Source organism: Notolepis coatsorum (genome assembly GCF_963971535.1).
Source record: "Notolepis coatsorum genome assembly, chromosome: 6".
In the NCBI taxonomy this organism is placed as follows: Eukaryota; Metazoa; Chordata; class Actinopteri; order Aulopiformes; family Paralepididae; genus Notolepis; species Notolepis coatsorum.
This window is the reverse complement of record NC_140170.1, coordinates 144,795,386-144,814,182: the sequence shown is the minus strand read 5'-3', so window position 1 is coordinate 144,814,182 and position 18,797 is coordinate 144,795,386.

Genomic DNA, 18,797 nt, shown 5'->3' with positions numbered 1-18,797 from the left:
AGCATCACACCTGGACAAGAGGCAGGGGAACTATGTGAGAATGCTGTTCATCGACTACAGCTCAGCATTCAATACCATAGTCCCCTCCAAACTCATAGCCAAGCTCAGGGACCTGGGCTTGAACTATGACCTCTGCCAGTGGGTCTTGGACTTCCTGACGGGCAGACCCCAGGTGGTGAGAGCAGGCAACTGCACCTCCTCATCCATCACCCTCAACATAGGGGCCCCCCAGGGCTGTGTTCTGAGTCCCCTCCTCTACTCCCTGTACACACATGACTGTGTGGCACAGCGGAACAACAACACAATCATCAAATTTGCTGACGACACAGTAGTGGTGGGCCTGATCTCTGCAAACGACGAGAGGGCCTACCTGGAAGAGGTCAAGGTCCTGGCGGGATGGTGTCAAGAGAACAGCCTCTCCCTGAACGTCAGCAAAACAAAGGAAATTATTGTGGACTTTAGGAGGTCGGGGGTCAGGGACTACAGCCTCCTCAGCATCGACGGGGCACCAGTTGAGAGAGTGAACAGTTTTAAGTACCTCGGAGTCCACATATCCGAGGACTTGACATGGACCACACACATTGACAGTGTTGTGAAGAAGGCACGGCAACGCCTCTACTTCCTCAGGCGCCTAAGGAAGTTCCAAGTCAGTTAGAAGATCCTTAAGAACTTCTACTCATGTACAATAGAGAGCATCCTGACTGGCAATATCACCTCCTGGTTTGGGAATAGCACCGCACAAGACCGTAGCAGACTACAGAGAGTGGCCCGTTCAGCCGAGCGCACAATTGGAGGGGGGCTTCCCACTCTCCAGAACATTTACAACAAGCGGTGCATGGGTAAGGCTAAGAGAATTATCAAAGACTCCAGCCACCCAAACAACTGCCTCTTTGAACTGCTGCGGTCAGGCAAGCGATACCAGAGTCTCATGGCAAGCACAGAAAGACTCAGAAGAAGCTTCTATCCCCAGGCCATCAGGTTGCTCAACGAACAATAACACTATTAGACGGTGGGCCGGAGGTTGCTAGAGGCTTCCGTTAGTGAAATGATTGATCTGGTTTTAGAGAGTATATGATATTGTAATATGAACTACATAATATACTATATTAACACATTTCCGTTTGTTGGCAACGGTTTTTGGGTCATACCTTTATGAAAATGTATGTTTTGATAAACTATAAACTACCTACATTGGTGAAAAGGGGCATTGCTGCGGAACCAATCAAAACGCGTTACAACGTCAAGTGACTTGATTTCTCCGAATGACATTCCTCCAACTCAGGCACTAGGAAGTAAATATCGCGTCTCGTCTGTTGACAACAGTGGATTTAGCTCTGCATCAGCCGAACGCACAATTGGAGGGGGGCTTCCCACCCTCCAGAACATTTACAACAAGCGGTGCAGGGGTAAGGCCAAGAGAATCATCAAGGACTCCAGCCACCCAAACAACTGCCTCTTTGAACTGCTGCGGTCAGGCAAGCGATACCGGAGTCTCATGGCGAGCACAGAAAGACTCAGAAGAAGCTTCTATCCCCAGGCCATCAGGCTGCTCAACAAACAATAAACACTATGCAACAACCATCAAATGCACTCACAGCACACACATCCACACGCACACACTCACTTTAAACAAACAACTCACTGCAGCACCCACTCTACACACTTTAGAACACCTAAACACACTTTATATTTATTGGCAAATAATTTGCACTACAACCCATACCTCAGTACACCTTACTGTAAATTGTACCTAAATTGTACCTCATCCCATTTCTGATTTGCACTATATAGTATATTGTATATTAGTATATTGTATAGTATATTGTATGGTAACTCAGTTACTTCTACCCTGCATTGAACATTGTACATATGTACAGGGCCGCCTGGGAGAAATGCGAGGCCCTGTGCGAGATTTAACGCGAGCCCCCCCCCCCCCCCCCCCCCCAAAGGTAAAAAAAAAATATATATATATATATATATATATATATATTTTTTTTTTTTTATATATACAGTCAACATATTCTTAAATAATAGCGCTGCCCGAGGCGGGGCATGATACAGTCAACATATAGCAAAAGAGAGAGCGAGAGAGAGCTCCCGTTCTACAGTCAATATACAGTGTACAGAGAGAGAGAGAGAGAGAACATGTGTTTGTCATGTGTGTGTGTGTTAGAGAGAGACTAGAGCATGTATGACAGATTCAAAAGGACAAAGATCAAAAGAGAGAGAGAGAGAGAGAGACACATTGGAAAGAAATTGAAATGCTATTTGGCCCTAAACAGAGAGTACACAGTGGCAGAATACCTGAGCACTGTGACTGAAGATCCTTGAGCACAGCCTAGCCATCGAGAAAGGCCGCCATAGGCAGACTGTGTGTGTTAGAAAGAGAGAGAGAGAGAGAGAGAGAACATGTGTGTTTGTCATGTGTGTGTGTGTTAGAGAGAGACTAGAGCATGTATGACAGATTCAAAAGGACAAAGATCAACACTTAAATCCAACAAGAAGAGCAGGGTATACCAGAGAAACCAAAGCAAGGAGCCAATGGCCGACATCAGCTAAATAGGCTAGCCAGGTACTGTGAGACACCAGGCCACACACAGCTTTGGCCAATGGCCCAACGCTACCCAAGCTACACAAGCTACACAAGCTACACCATTCACACACAGCACATGTCGTATCTCCAAATGTTGTGAAGTAGCATATGTTTTGCCTGGAAAAAAACATCGTTATTAACAAAACATTCGGGAGGGGAAGGAAGGAAGAGTGGGGTAATGTCATGACATTTTCATTAATCTTAGTTACCTTTTTTTTTTTTTTTTTTGCGAGGCCCCCCTCCCGCGAGGCCCTGTGCGACCGCACTGCTCGCACACCCCCTGAGGCGGCCCTGCATATGTACATACTGAACACTTGTGTCTACGTACGTGACTTCTATTTTTTACTTGCAATACTTATTTTATTTTATACTTATCTTTTTGTCTAGCACAGTCTCTGGAGCGTAACAGAAATAAGCATTTTGTATAAAAGTATTCTGTACTTCTGTATGACAACTAATAAAGAAACTTGAAACTTGAACTTGAAACTTTATATAATGGGAGTGTGTTTTTAGATTTTAGTGCTGCATTTGATGTGCTTGACCATTCTCTCTTGATTAATAAACTTAAATGTTATGGTTTTAATCCCCTGGCTTTGATGTGGATGCAGAGTTATCTGTCCTCCAGATCTCAGCAGGTTTATTTGAATGGCAGCCTGTCTAGTAGTAGAAGTTTGGAGTGTGGTGTTCCACAGGGGAGCTCCCTAGGGCCTCTGCTCTACTCAGTGTTCACCAATGACCTACCGTGGGCTACTAAGAATGCCAAATTGGTCCAATATGCAGATGATTCCACCTTGTATTATGCTTCTCCATCAAATGGTATGCTTAATGAGGTCCTGAGCAGAGAACTTTATGATGTGAATGATTGGATAGTAGCTAACAGGCTTGTACTAAACATCTCTAAGACAAAAAGCATGGTGTTTGGATCAAGGCATGGGTTGTCTTGTAACCCAAGGCTTATTTTAAATTCATGTAACTCCATCGTTAAGCAAGTTGAAAGCGTTAAGCTCCTTGGAGTGACACTGGATAGTACTCTATCTTGGTCAAACCACATCACTAACATTGTCTCAAAGATGGGAAGAGCTGTAGGCATTGTTAGAAAATGTGCTTCTTTTGTTGATCCTCGTCTTCTACGTCAGATTATTCAGAGTCTAGTCCTGTGTCATGTTGATTATTGTTCTGTGATCTGGTCATCTGCCACCAAAGGTGAGATCAGGAGACTACAGGTAGTCCAGAACAGGGCAGCACGGTTGGCTTTGGGTTGCTCATGTCGTGAATTATCAAAATAAAACATCTCAAGGAAATGTACATGTGCAGGGGATCATGCTGTTGTAAGTGGTAAGTTGTAAGGAATGTGGATCCAATATTCTAGCTGTCTCTGGCAGTCTATAATAATCTAAGTCTCTGGCCTTCTATAATAATCTAAGTCAAATAGGAGATGTTTAGGCCTTAAGGGTGGATAGCGGTAAAAACAGATAGCAAACAGATAGCCACGGTGAGAAAGACCCTTTTCCCCCCCGTCAAACACATTCTGTAGGAGAAGATAGTAATGTATTAGCTTTGAGAATAGATGGCTTGGCGAAACTCAACTATCTTTAAACAGACACCAACAGGGTACTGAGCGAGGGAATAAATACCTTAGGATAATAAACTAGCATTTGGAGGATCAAAATACAGTGGACAGGTCAATAGTCTTGTTTACTCTAGCCTGACCGGCCGTTGGCACCAGGAAGCCCTGGGGGGTTGGCTGAGTAAATCAGGGACCCCAACTCTTTATTATGGAGCCGGACCAGAAGCAGCTGGTCAGACTCACGTATTCTCCATACAATAAAACTATACAATAAAGTATTATATATATTAAAGATTAGCCTAGGAGGGAGTGGTCTGTAGTAAAAGTCAGTTTAACACTAAACAAGAAACAAATTGGTCTATGGAAAAGTTAAATTAAGTATTAAAAGTCAACTAGATGGGATTAGGTTATGGTATAATTCAGTATAAAACTAATTACAGTTAACCAGACTAACTAACAAGTTAACCAGAGAATAAGACATAGTTTGTAAGTTAATAAAAGCAAAAGCACAAGTACCTTTATGTTAAAACTAGACAAGAACTTAGTGTTCAACTAAGCTAAAAATACCACTTTAACTATAGAGTTTGAGCAGATCGAGATAACAAGGTTAAAGATTACTTTAGAGAAATATAATCAGTATGATAAACAATCAAAAATAATGGTTAATTAAAGATACATTGGGACAAAACTGAAGGAAAGACTTAGCAACTGTAGTCAATAAAGAATAAATCACATTATTGTAAGACACAATCAAAGCAAGGCAAAGTATTTGTACTGTTAAATTAAAAAGCCACGTATGCTCTCTATTTCTGTATAAAGACAGAGGGTCTCGAGAAACGCTAGAACTTCCATAAAAGGGAACGAAATGATAATGATAGTCAGTATGTAAAATAGGACCGTGTCCCTTTAAGGATACAGTCTGGCCAAGATCATGTTAAGCCAATAGGAAACAGTGCCGCCCCTAGTTATCGTCACCAGGATGACGCAGGAAAAAGGGGAGGAGAATTGTCCTTATCTACAGATGCACAAGAGGAAACATCATTGCAGCAGGGATCCAGAGAGACGAACCGAGCGCTCCCAGCTCTGAGGATCCATGAGACCAGAGTTGCCGTGGCAACCCGCAGCAAACAAAGAGAAGGCCTAGTGTTGCCGAGACGACCTGAGACAACAAACACCGGAGAAGACGAATTCCGAGCGGCACCAGCCGATCGATCAGACATGGACCAATAGCCACACCGAAGACGATGATTAGATATAGGAAGAAGATCCAGTACTTGTTTGATTCATAGTTTGTGTTTATTTGGAAGGGAATAAACACAGCTGCTTTATTCAAAACATCTCGTCGTGTTTCCTTCCTGCAACCGAACAATTGAAATGCAACTAATGCAGAGAGAAGGGTAAATACCACTGTTACAAAGGGTCAGATTAAACCGAATATATATATTTATTACTTGAGATATATTGTATAGTATTTGTATATCGTCTGATATCCCTTGTATATTCTTTGTACATATACACAGAATATCCCTTTACCTAGTACAGGCCAGACCATAATATTCGTTCTCCTATTGGACAGCGACCCCCTAGGCGCCACGGCCATACCCCCAATGTCTAGTTCAAAGTCACCGCTAAGACATGTCTCAACATGCCCAGGTTTGCGCAGTAATACGAGACAGAAATAAGGCTGGCACTAGATTATTCACCTTATGTATAAATACGGCGCAGGTGGATACAGATGCACTTAGTAACTAAAAGCAGAAGCCTTCACCACGATACAACGTGCTGTGAAGTGGGCCCGTTTTGCCCCGAAATAGAGCCTTGAGACCGCGTGCGAATTGATAGCTGAAGTGTCAGAGTTTAACGCTGTATCGTCGAGTTCGACCTATTCTATTATTAAGTAATAGTCTATTATGTATAGTGTATCGTGCGGCTACCGTTCTACAGTGACCAGCATTACCAACGTTTCATCGTACCGAGCTAGTGTGCTTATCCAGGCTGGGCGGCCTAACCTTGTGCCGCCATCCGAGGAGCCCTAGACGAGAACCGTGTGGATAGGTACACTGGATAACCTACACCGACGAATGCAGAGCCCTTTTCGGCTGGATTATATTGCTTTGGTCCTGTGGCTGCTGGAGCAGAGAATCGTCTACCCCCACTACCGTGTGGGATTTACCCTGTGAGGAGCCCCGTCGAGCCCGCCTCTAGGACTCTGAGGCTGGCTAGCTTTCATCCATGCTGCAGTGCATACCGGAGAATAGCTGTTGCTTTGTCTACGGACCAAGGGATTATTGCACCGTCTCCTGTACCTGGAGTCTCTTTATTCCTCGTTGATCCAGACTTTTGCTACCGACAAATCCTCTCCCCTGCTGGCTTACAACCGGAGGGAACCCCCCTAGTATCTCCAGCTGACCTACGAGTGTACCTTATATAATTCTTATGCTACAGGTGGTATTAATTATCCCCATCGTAATATGCTCATGGACTTACGCTCTTGACCTATTCATGCACATTCTTCGCCTTACAAGCGCGACTCTAATTCTCAATACTGTAAGATAATATTGATGCTCTTCTAATAAATATTCCAAACAGGACTTTCTTTGTTAAGCCGTGTTATTGTGTGGGTGTTCATCACATATACATGTGTACTGTATGGCCAGTAGTAATGTACATAACTCAGTAGTGGTTTAATGATACCATACTTATTCAATACAGTCAGGGAATTGTACCCCTCAGTTACAATTGGTCCTTCGAGCCGGATGGTAATTAGTGTAATATTAATATAATATTAATATTGACATGGCCAGCGATGAACACTCCACAAACGGTTCTCCTAAGCTAGAACGCCCGCAGCGCAGACGGCAGCCACCTCCTTACCTAGAGGACTACGCTGCCAGTCTACTACCTAGCTTTATACAGACGTTAAATGCGGAAAAAGCGGATAGTAAAAGTATGTCAAACCCTACCGACCAGGCGACCCTGCCAGTAGAGACCCTAGTGGGTTCTAACGTAACTGACCAAGCTCACGGGGGGGACCAGGAGGGACATGACATGACTTTACCCCCCGACAACGTCAACGGGACAGTCCCCGGAGAGCTCCAGGATAAAGAAAGCGCTCCAGGGACGGAACCCGACCCACTACCAGAAGAGACGCGCACCCAGGAGATGGACCTCCTCGGAGCGCGACAGGAGAACGGATCTCCAACGAGCACTGCCAGAAGCCGATCACCTCCATCAGTGTCTTCCCCCAGCGAGGCGGACAAGATGCTGGCGCAGGCATTTATCGCCACCCTGGCAGCCTCCACTGAACGCGATCGACTCCAAGCACAGACGCTTAGCGAGCGCGAACATTGTTCCATGGAACAAGAGCGCCTCCGAGCGCAACACCAAAGTGAGCGCGAACACTCTACCATGGAAAGAGACCGCCTGCAGGCTCAACAACTGAGTGAGCGTGAACAATCTGCAGACCAAAGAGAACGCTTTCACGCGCAACTCCAAGCGCAAGCCCTTAGTGAACGCGAACACTCTGCGACCCAGCGAGAGCGCTTCCAGGCGCAGCAAAGGAGTGAAGACGACCGCATACGCCTGGAGACCAGACGCCTCCAGACGGAAGAGAATATTGAAAGAGACCGCGCCGAAGCCCAGCGCGCCGCCGCCGATGCACAGCGCGAAGCCGCCAATGCACAGCGCGACGCAGCCCAAGCCCAGCGCGAAGCAGAGCGCGACCTCGCTCACATCAAGCGCGAAGCCGAGCGCGACCGATTACAAGCGCAGATAATGGAGCAACTGATTGCCAGGGAGACTCCCCCTACCTCCGCACGGAGCTCCAGGGCCTCGTCAAGACAAGGGTCTAGGGCACCTTCCCCTACCCGATCAAGCGACCCGGAGCCCGGCCAACAGAAAGAGCCTATAAACGTCTCCGAAGAGGAAGAGGAGGAAAGTCAAGCCCACCAGCAGCATCGTACTCCACAGGACCAGGAGGTCCAGTACAGCCCAGACTTTACCCCCGAGGCCCTGCGTTACAGACCCCCGACTCAACTCAAGGGTGAGTTTGACGCACGACCAGCCCCGAGGAACAGCACCTGGGTACCCGGGCCTTGGTACCCACCAGGTACCAGCCCACAACGACACGTAAGGGGAGACTCGTCTAGGAGGCCTCTCCCCCAACGCTCACCGATGTGCCAGCCATCCATGGCATCGTACCTTGGCACACCGACGTTCCCGGATTTCACACACGAGGACAGAGCACAGTACACAGAACTACGAATGTGCTTAGAGACTATGATGTCCGATGTCCCCGATGAAACGTACAAGTATGCTATCCTCCTCAAGCACCTGAAGGTGCCCAGAGCGCATAATATAGCGCTGGCATATTCCAACTCAAGTACCCCATACACCGCGGCTCTAATAGCCCTCGACCAACGTTATGGACGCATATGGGACTACGTAATACAAGAGATAAGGAATATTGACCGTCTACCCCCAGCCACAGACAATCGCTCATTGGATGACCTCTCTATCAAGGTACAATCCCTGGTAGGGATGCTGGGGGCACAAAAGGAAAAGGGTAGGCACGAACTGTACGCAAACTCTAATGTTGAAAGGATATTAGAGAAGCTTCCGCCCGCCCGACAAGAGCGCTTCAGGCGGCAAAGAGACCACCGTGATCCCAACGGTCCCGAGCCATCCCTCCTAGACCTGGCCGACTTCCTGGCGAGAGAAGTCAGCAGCCTACGACTGGATACGTTCGTGCGGAGTGGACCAAGCCCCAGAGAGGGACCTAGGAGATCAAACGATAACCGCAGGCTGGTGACCGTCATGCACCAAGCCGAATCAGTACCGCGTAACAAGAACCACAGCACCCCCTCGGCGAAAGAGAAGTGGAAGATTGTATGCCAGTACTGCGAGAAAGAACACTGGCTGTCACACTGTGACACGTTCAAGAAGATGACCGCCGACGAGGTGAGTCAATGGATAAAGTCCAACCGCTGTGCGCGCAGTCACATGGCAGCCGAGTGCCGCTTAAAGAAGAGGTGTAGTCGGTGTGACGGAGCCCACTTGGACGTCTTACATGACAGTAACAGAAGAAAACCCGCACCCTCAAGCAGCACCAAAGCAAGCGTCATGTACATTGACCCCGCCAGCAGCGGGGGCGCCCGGGTGCTCTTGAAGGTGGTCCGCGTAACATTAAGCTACGAGGACAAGGTCATGGACACCTACGCCGTCCTTGACGACGGGTCAGAAAAGACTCTCCTCCTCGCATCCGCTGCGGCCCAGCTGGGGCTGCGGGGGAGCGAAGAAACGATGACGATTCGGACTATAAGAAGAGACCTGAAGACGATCAAGGGTGAGAACGTCTCCTTCACTATCGCAGCAAGCGGGCAGCCAGAGAGACGGTATAGGATCACTAACGCTTTCACCAGCCAAGACATAGGACTGTCGCGGTACACCTACCCCATCGCCAAGCTGATGGACAAATACGTGCACCTGCGTCAACTACCTATACCGCTCATAGACGGCGCCACCCCGACCCTGCTCATAGGATCCGACCACGCACACCTCATCGTCCCGATGGACCGGGTCCACACTGGGCCCAGAGGCTGTCCAGCAGCAGTCGAGACCCGCCTAGGATGGACACTACAAGGCCCCCTCTCCAGGTCTCCCAACCGAACAGCAGCCACTCGCTGCCTCCACTCCAGAGTGACAGAAGAAGACACCGCCCTCTTACAGCACGTCGAGAGGCTATGGACACTAGAGACAATGCCCTTTAAGAACGAAAAGAAACACATTCGTTCCAAGGAAGACATTTACGCCATAGCCCTCCTCGAGCAGGGGACAAAGAGAGTCAAAGTCAACGGAGTGATGAGATACGCAACTCCACTCCTGAGGCGAGAGGGTATGCCTACCTTCCACGCCCCAAAAGAAGCGACGGAGCGATATCTACTGAACACAGAGCGGCGCCTAGCCAGAGACCCCGCTCAAGCTACTGTGTACCGCGCTGAGATTGACAAGCTAATCACAGCGGGACACATAAAGAGAATTGACATTAAAGAGGCCGATCAGACGACCGAATCATGGTACGTGCCCCACCACAAGGTCCACCACAACGGCAAGGATCGTATTGTGTTTAACTGCAGCTACCAGATCGGATCACAAAATCTGAATAAAGAGCTCTTGCCCGGCCCAACACTCGGCCCCTCTCTACTAGGCGTGTTGCTACGTTTCCGCCAGAACAAGGTGGCCATCAGCGGCGACATCAAAGGGATGTTCCTGCAGGTGCGACTAGTGGAAGAGGACAAGCCCCTGCTGCGGTTCTTATGGAGAGAGAGGATCGGGGATGAGCAACCATCCATCTATCAATGGGAAGTCCTCCCTTTCGGAACCACATGCAGCCCATGCTGTGCTACGTTCGCACTGCAAAAACATGTCGCAGAGGACCCAGCAGCTGATGGGAAGGTCCGACAAAGTGTAGAAAAGAGTTTCTACGTGGACAACTGTCTGCAAAGCGTCTCGACGCCAGAAGAGGCCGAGGCCCTCCTACTCAAGCTCCGCGCCTCCCTGATCAAAGGCGGCTTTGATCTCCGGCAGTGGGCCAGCAGCGACCCTCAAGTACTGCGCAGCCTCTCCCCAGAGGACAAGGCAGCAAGCAGCGAGACCTGGATGGCGACCATCCCAGGTGAAGCCCAAGAAATGACATTAGGACTAGTCTGGCGCTTCAAAACAGACTCGCTCCATTATAGACACACACCCCTGACCAAGGAGCAGGGAAGGTCGATTTCACTACCGACCACAAGACGGAGTGTATACAGAACACTCGCCAGACAATATGACCCGTTGGGATGTATTCTACCTTACACCACCAGGGCAAAGATGATTGTACGAGCGCTATGGGACAAGGACCAGGGCTGGGACGACCCCATACCCGACCACCTTGCTTCCACATGGAGAGAGTGGGAGACAGAACTCAGCTCGCTCCCAGGTGTCAACATACGCCGCAGCTACTTCCCACCCACAGTACGGCTGGAGACGTGTCAGATGGACCTGCACGTCTTCAGCGACGCCTCCGAAGTAGCCTATGGTTCGGTGGCCTACTTGCGGGCCCGAGAGGAGGGAGGAGAAATACATACCGCCTTCATCCTGGCTCGTTCAAGAATAGCCCCCCGCAAGCGACAATCGATCCCGCATCTAGAGCTCTGCGCAGCCCTAGTAGGAGCGCAACTCGCCACGTTAATCCAACGTGAACTCACCATCCCGGTGCAAAGAACAATCCTGTGGTCAGACTCCATGACCGTACTCACATGGATCCAGTCCGATTCGTGTAGATACAAGGTCTTCGTGGGAGTCAGAATCACAGAGATCCAAGATTTAACGGAAGCAGCATGCTGGAGGTACGTGGACACAAAACAGAACCCAGCAGACGTCATCACACGGGGAATGTCCCTGGATGACCTCACACGTCACAATCTCTATAGTGACGGTCCCGAGTTCCTCAAGCTCCCGGAAGAAGAGTGGCCTACACCCACCCCACGGGAGGCTAGTAAAGAGGAGGCAGAGATGAAGAAAACTATGTTCTGTGGGTTGACACACACACCAGTCCCCACAGATCCCAACATAGACGACTGCCCTACCTTTGAGAGTGCGCAGCTAAAGACATTCCTGTGGCACCACCCTGAGGTTCCCTCCACTACTGACATTAATGCAGCTAACTACGAAGAAGCAGAACTCCTTCTGCTACAGCGAGCCCAAAGAGACTCGTTCCCCGACGAGCTAGACTGTCTGCAGGGATCAAAGCCAGTCCCGTCAGACAGCAGACTGCTCCACTTGGCCCCTGAGAGCGACGCCCATAATCTCATCAGAGTGGGTGGTCGTCTGAGAAGGGCCCCAGACTTAACGGATGACGTCAAGTTCCCGATAGTCCTCAACAGCCGACACAAGGTCACAGAGCTCATCATAAAGAAATACGACGAGGACGTGCACCACGCCGGGGCAGAGAGAGTCTTCGCTGAGATCAGACGTCGCTATTGGATACTGCAAGGAAGAGAAGCAGTACGACGCTTCCAGCGGACCTGTCTAGACTGTCGCAAGTGGCGAGCACAGCCCAGTATACCCAGGATGGCTGACCTACCCCCCTGTCGCCTCCGACTCGGCGACAAGCCCTTTCACTCCACCGGTATGGACTGTTTCGGCCCGCTGTATGTGAAGAAAGGAAGAGGGACGGAGAAGCGGTGGGGTATTGTATTCAAATGCATGACCACCCGAGCGATACACATAGAAGTCCTTCCAACCATGAGTACGGACTCATTCCTTATGGCCTTCCGGAGATTCACAGCGCGGAAAGGAAAACCGTCTATATTATTGTCTGATCACGGGACAAACTTCAAAGGCGGAGAAAGAGAGCTGAGAGAGAGCTTCCAAGCTATGGGCCCAGAACTTAAGACCCACCTCGCTCCCTCTCAGATTGATTTCCAGTTTAACCCCCCGAATGCCCCTCACTTCGGGGGAACTTGGGAACGAGAAGTACGTTCAATAAAGACAGCCCTGTACGCTGTGCTTGGGGCCCAGACCGTGGCGGAAGAAGTCCTCACGACAGTCCTCACGGAGATCGAGGGAGTATTGAACTCAAAGCCCCTCGGTTACGTCTCAAGTGATGTAGCAGATGTCGACCCAGTCACCCCCAACACTCTCTTGATGGGGCGGCTGGACCCCGCGCTCCCACAGACAGTGTACAGACCTGAGGAAGCGAACGGCCGAAGAATGTGGAGGTACAGTCAAGTATTGGCTGACAAGTTTTGGAACAGTTTCCTCCTCCACTATCTACCGTCTCTACAGACCCGCCAGAAATGGGTAAAAGAAAGAGACAATTTGACGGAGGGCACAGTCGTCATGATTATCGACCAGTCACTACCCCGAGCTATGTGGCCGGCCGGCCGCGTAAGCAAAGTGATCACTGGTGCCGACGGAAAGGTCAGAGCGGCAGAAGTGCTCGTCCAGGGGCGGACATACACCCGACCCGTGGCGAGGCTGATAGAGTTGCCAAGGCTCCCCGACTCTCTTAATGACGACCATGACCCCCTGACTTTGTGAATTGCCCTACTCCTCACAACGGACATTGAGTAGTGGACAAGGCGGTTAATCTGTCTCTGCTTATCTAATTAGGTGCGGACTAATTAGGAGGCGGCTGTTACAAAGGGTTAGATTAAACCGAATATATATATTTATTACTTGAGATATATTGTATAGTATTTGTATATCGTCTGATATCCCTTGTATATTCTTTGTACATATACACGGAATATCCCTTTACCTAGTACAGGCCAGACCATAATATTCATTCTCCTATTGGACAGCGACCCCCTAGGCGCCACGGCCATACCCCCAATGTCTAGTTCAAAGTCACCGCTAAGACATGTCTCAACATGCCCAGGTTTGCGCAGTAATACGAGACAGAAATAAGGCTGGCACTAGATTATTCACCTTACGTATAAATACGGCGCAGGTGGATACAGATGCACTTAGTAACTAAAAGCAGAAGCCTTCACCACGATACAACGTGCTGTGAAGTGGGCCCGTTTTGCCCCGAAATAGAGCCTTGAAACCGCGTGTGAATTGATAGCTGAAGTGTCAGAGTTTAACGCTGTATCGTCGAGTTCGACCTATTCTATTATTAAGTAATAGTCTATTATGTATAGTGTATCGTGCGGCTACCGTTCTACAGTGACCAGCATTACCAACGTTTCATCGTACCGAGCTAGTGTGCTTATCCAGGCTGGGCGGCCTAACCTTGTGCCGCCATCCGAGGAGCCCTAGACGAGAACCGTGTGGATATGTACACTGGATAACCTACACCGACGAATGCAGAGCCCTTTTCGGCTGGATTATATTGCTTTGGTCCTGTGGCTGCTGGAGCAGAGAATCGTCTACCCCCACTACCGTGTGGGATTTACCCTGTGAGGAGCCCCGTCGAGCCCGCCTCTAGGACTCTGAGGCTGGCTAGCTTTCATCCATGCTGCAGTGCATACCGGAGAATAGCTGTTGCTTTGTCTACGGACCAAGGGATTATTGCACCGTCTCCTGTACCTGGAGTCTCTTTATTCCTCGTTGATCCAGACTTTTGCTACCGACAAATCCTCTCCCCTGCTGGCTTACAACCGGAGGGAACCCCCCTAGTATCTCCAGCTGACCTACGAGTGTACCTTATATAATTCTTATGCTACAGGTGGTATTAATTATCCCCATCGTAATATGCTCATGGACTTACGCTCTTGACCTATTCATGCACATTCTTCGCCTTACAAGCGCGACTCTAATTCTCAATACTGTAAGATAATATTGATGCTCTTCTAATAAATATTCCAAACAGGACTTTCTTTGTTAAGCCGTGTTATTGTGTGGGTGTTCATCACATATACATGTGTACTGTATGGCCAGTAGTAATGTACATAACTCAGTAGTGGTTTAATGATACCATACTTATTCAATACAGTCAGGGAATTGTACCCCTCAGTTACAACCACTATACGATCACAGAGATGATAGATATTAATGAATAATACTTCAAATGGTACCCGTGACCCGTGCTGATTTCGACCAAAGCCGGTTGAAGACGACGAAAGCTACTTCTCAAAGGACCGAGAGGTTCACTCCCTCTCTTCTTCACCTCATCAGCCAAGGACAGCGGGTTTATAGGTGAGTAGAGATGGAGCGTCTGAATTGGTGGAGGTCGAGCAGTCTCCAAATGGGGTTTGCTATGAGTAAATACTGTGCTAGACCAAAAAAGTTTTTGTGTCGGCAGACGCCAGAGACCAATATTCACATCCTTGGCTCTGGTCTCGACCGCGCAATCACTGTGTGGCACTAATGTAATGAAGAGGGACGCGCGGTTGGATTGAACAGTACGGAGCTGCAACGGGGAGTGATGAATTTACAACGAGGCTAGCCCTGGTTACAACCAGGACTAGAAGCGGTGTAAATAGGGATATCGTTCAGGAAATGATAGAAGGTCTGGTGGTAAGCATTTTTGGTTGAAGGAAGGGTTATAATGGGACCCTGTTTCATTCATCAAACCGAGCCCAGCTCTGCAGCGGCTGGTGAAGGAAACGTGGGTGTCGTTATAGAATTGCAAGCCCTACATCAGACAATAATGTGGCTGCCAGTCAGAAGAGGTTAAAATGGTCTGTATCTAGTTCAGATCGCGCATGACCAAGTGATAGGGATTCGTGCCAGTTTCCTTAACAGAAAGGGCTTGCTTAGAAATCGGTGCGCGAGACATTTAACGTTTGGGAGACGTCTCAAATGCAAGTTTGATCCGACGCATCGACATCATTCCGGCTCTGATTTGCCCTTGTCCAAATCAGAGAACTATTGAGCTTGTGGATGAGAGATAACGTAGGAAATGGGTAATTTGTGGTTAAACTGAGAGCACAAGCTGGCCACAAAAACTCAGATTCAAGCCGACAGGAGGCTCCTACAAATGCTGTCTTCCCGAGCTACTTTGCATGAATGGAGCAGGCTCTCTGCAAGGGCAAGGCGATTTTCAAAAACTTGGTATATATAAAGCACCTGCTGAAGTATGAATGAATGAACTGCGCTTATGGTTAGGACAAAGGGAAGAGGTGTGTAGAACGGGCGATGTTTAGGTTAGGAAATGCACTGAGGACGATTGTGGCCAAGTGAATGGTATGTGTATAACTAGGACAATGTGTTTTGCTGAATATATATGGTTGATGGATGTCTGCTAGAGGTTATGAGTGAATGCCAATGTGTGTAGGTTATTTTTGTGCCGTTATGAAACTCTAGTGACCAAAACGGCCGCGGAGAAACAATATAGGAGTGTCCGTTGTATGGAGTGTTCTTTTTTCGAGGGCCATTGGAACGTAGCATGGTTAGCTTGCAAGTTAGACGTGGGGACGAGCGGGGTTAAATGTGGACGCTGCATTGTGATATCAAGTATATTGAATGAACGGGGAGTGTGATGGGGCCAAAATGATGTGTAGTGTACGTTGGAATATTCTATTTCGGTGGGTTTAAGTTCGTTGTTTAATGTAATAGGAATCAAATGAAGCGATATTTTAGAAACTGATGACGTCACTGGAAACGTGTGGTCGAAGCGGCTTTGGGAGCGTTGGGTTTAAAATACTGTGTATTTCGGCCAGGCGGGGCCAAACGGACGAGCGAACTAATGTAAAAATGATTATATATGATCTGTAAACTAGCGCTTAATGAGATTAAAATTCTGTTGCGGGTAGATCTGTGTTGCGCTAACGTCGCGGTGGGTTGTGCCACTCGAAACAACGGGACGATAGGCCGTTTAGGGACGTTATTGGAGTGCCGTGGGTGATGCTAAGCTAAGCTAACTAGCCGCGCTAGGCTAGCGGGGGATAACATGGTTGGGCTAAGCTAATTGAGCTAGCGGGGCTAAGCTAACGGAGCTAAGACAAAGTTTATGTTATTTTCAAGAGCAAGGAATATTAACCTTGATGATGTGAGGATATCTACTGTCAGTGGCTCTTGTATAGAGAGAGTCACTGAGTATAAATATCTTGGCCTGTGGCTTGACGAGAAATTAACATTTAAGTTCCATGTGGAAAATCTTGCCACTAAACTGCAACAGAAAATTGGTTTCCTGTACAGAAACAGATCCAATTTTCCTCTATTTAGTAGAAAAAGAATTGTGGAATCAGTCTTCTTATCAGTTTTGGACTATGATGATGTAATTTATAGGCATGCTGCGGCATCAACTCTTAAACCTCTGGATTCTGCATATCACTCAGCTCTCAGATTTATAACTGGTGACAGATATGATACTCACCATTGTGTCCTGTATGATAGGGTGGGTTGGCCTTCTCTTGCAGAAAGGCGCAATAAACACTGGTATTTATTTATTTTTAAAGCCCTTATTGGTAAACAACCTGTTTATATCTCCTCGCTGTTAAATTGGAATATTGGAACCTATTCAACTCGATCGAATGACTGGATGGTTCTTAGGGTTCCTCAGATTTGTTCTGAGCTAGGGAAGTCAGCCTTTTCCTCTGATGCCTCTAACTCATGGAATGTCCTTCAACTCACGCTAAAATTGGAGGTTCTCCCTTCCCTTGGAATGTTTAAATGTATGATTTCAGACCATTGTGTGACTACCTGTAACTGTTTTAGTTGATATTTTAAAATAATTTTTAAACGTTTTTAATTTGTTTTACTCTGGTGTGCTGCCCTGTTAGGGGGGGCCTCGGTGGAGGACATCTGTGCTGCGGCCTCCTGGTCCTCCCCGGGTCCCTTCGTTAGGTTTTACCTCATGGACATGACTGGGGGTTCTGTCTCCCAGGCGGTTTTGAGGTCTGGGACCTCCCCCCCGTCCCGCCAGTTGGTGGGCTAGCAGGGGTGTGTAGGTGTGTGCCACGGGGTACTGTGTCACACATGGTCCCGCCTGTACTGTGCGTTTTCAGGGGTCTTTGGTTCCCCCTTTTTCCGCACTTTGGGGGTAGTTGACCCCCCCCCCCCCCCCCCCCCTTCGTTAGGACGGGCGGGTGGACGGGACTCCCCTCCTCCCTGGTAGTGGGGCTTACACTTGTCGGGTCACGCGTCCGCTCTGTCCCATATCTCATAATGGCAAAGAGCAAGACGCGATGACCAGTATGATAATATAACAAAAGGTTATCCTATAACCTAGTTATATGAATACTGGCAGAGCGTCTCGCTCTTGGCGCCCTGAGGTCCCTTGGTTGTGTTTTCAATGTTGGAAACTTTTTTTCCGAGGAAGGTAGAGTGTGACCATGTCCGGCGTCTTATAGCAGGACGCGGGGGTGTGGCCTGGTCACATGCATGAGTGCAAATTGTTTGTTCATGAGCACAGTAGGTGCTAGGAGATAAGAGTTATCTCATAATGGCAAAGAGCGAGACGCTCTGCCAGTATTCATATAACTAGGTTATCGGATAACCTTTCGATATCTGTACATATCCCTTACCTACTCTTACTAGTAGTTACTGTAAGAGTAGGTAAGGGATATGTACAGATATATATAGTAACTAGTAAGAGTAGGTAAGGGATATGTACAGATATAGATGTAGTAACTAGTAAGAGTAGGTAAGGGATATGTACAGATATAGATATAGTAACTAGTAAGAGTAGGTAAGGGACATGTACAGTTATATATATAGTAACTAGTAAGAGTAGGTAAGGGATATGTACAGATATATATATATATATATATATATATATATATATATATATATATATATATATATATATATATATATATATATATATATATATAGTAACTAGTAAGAGTAGGTAAGGGATATATATATATATTAGAGGTGGGCATAGATTAATTTTTTTAATCTAGATTAATCTATCTGCAATCCTGGATTTAATCTAGATTAATCTAGATTAAAATGGCTAAAAAAAAAAAAAAAAAAAACTGCCGAAGGCATTCAAAATATGTGTGTTCTACCCAAATAATGACCAGAAGTAAGTCCTTACTTTTTCTTTCCTCCTTATGTTTCTCAGGCCAGGTGGCCCATTACACCATGAGCCCATCTCCCGTTTCCAAAATGCATTACAGACTGTTTGAAAAAGCTGTTTTGCTATGATAATTGGTAATGAAATATCAAAATAATGTTCAATAAGATGTACTTGTGTTTAAT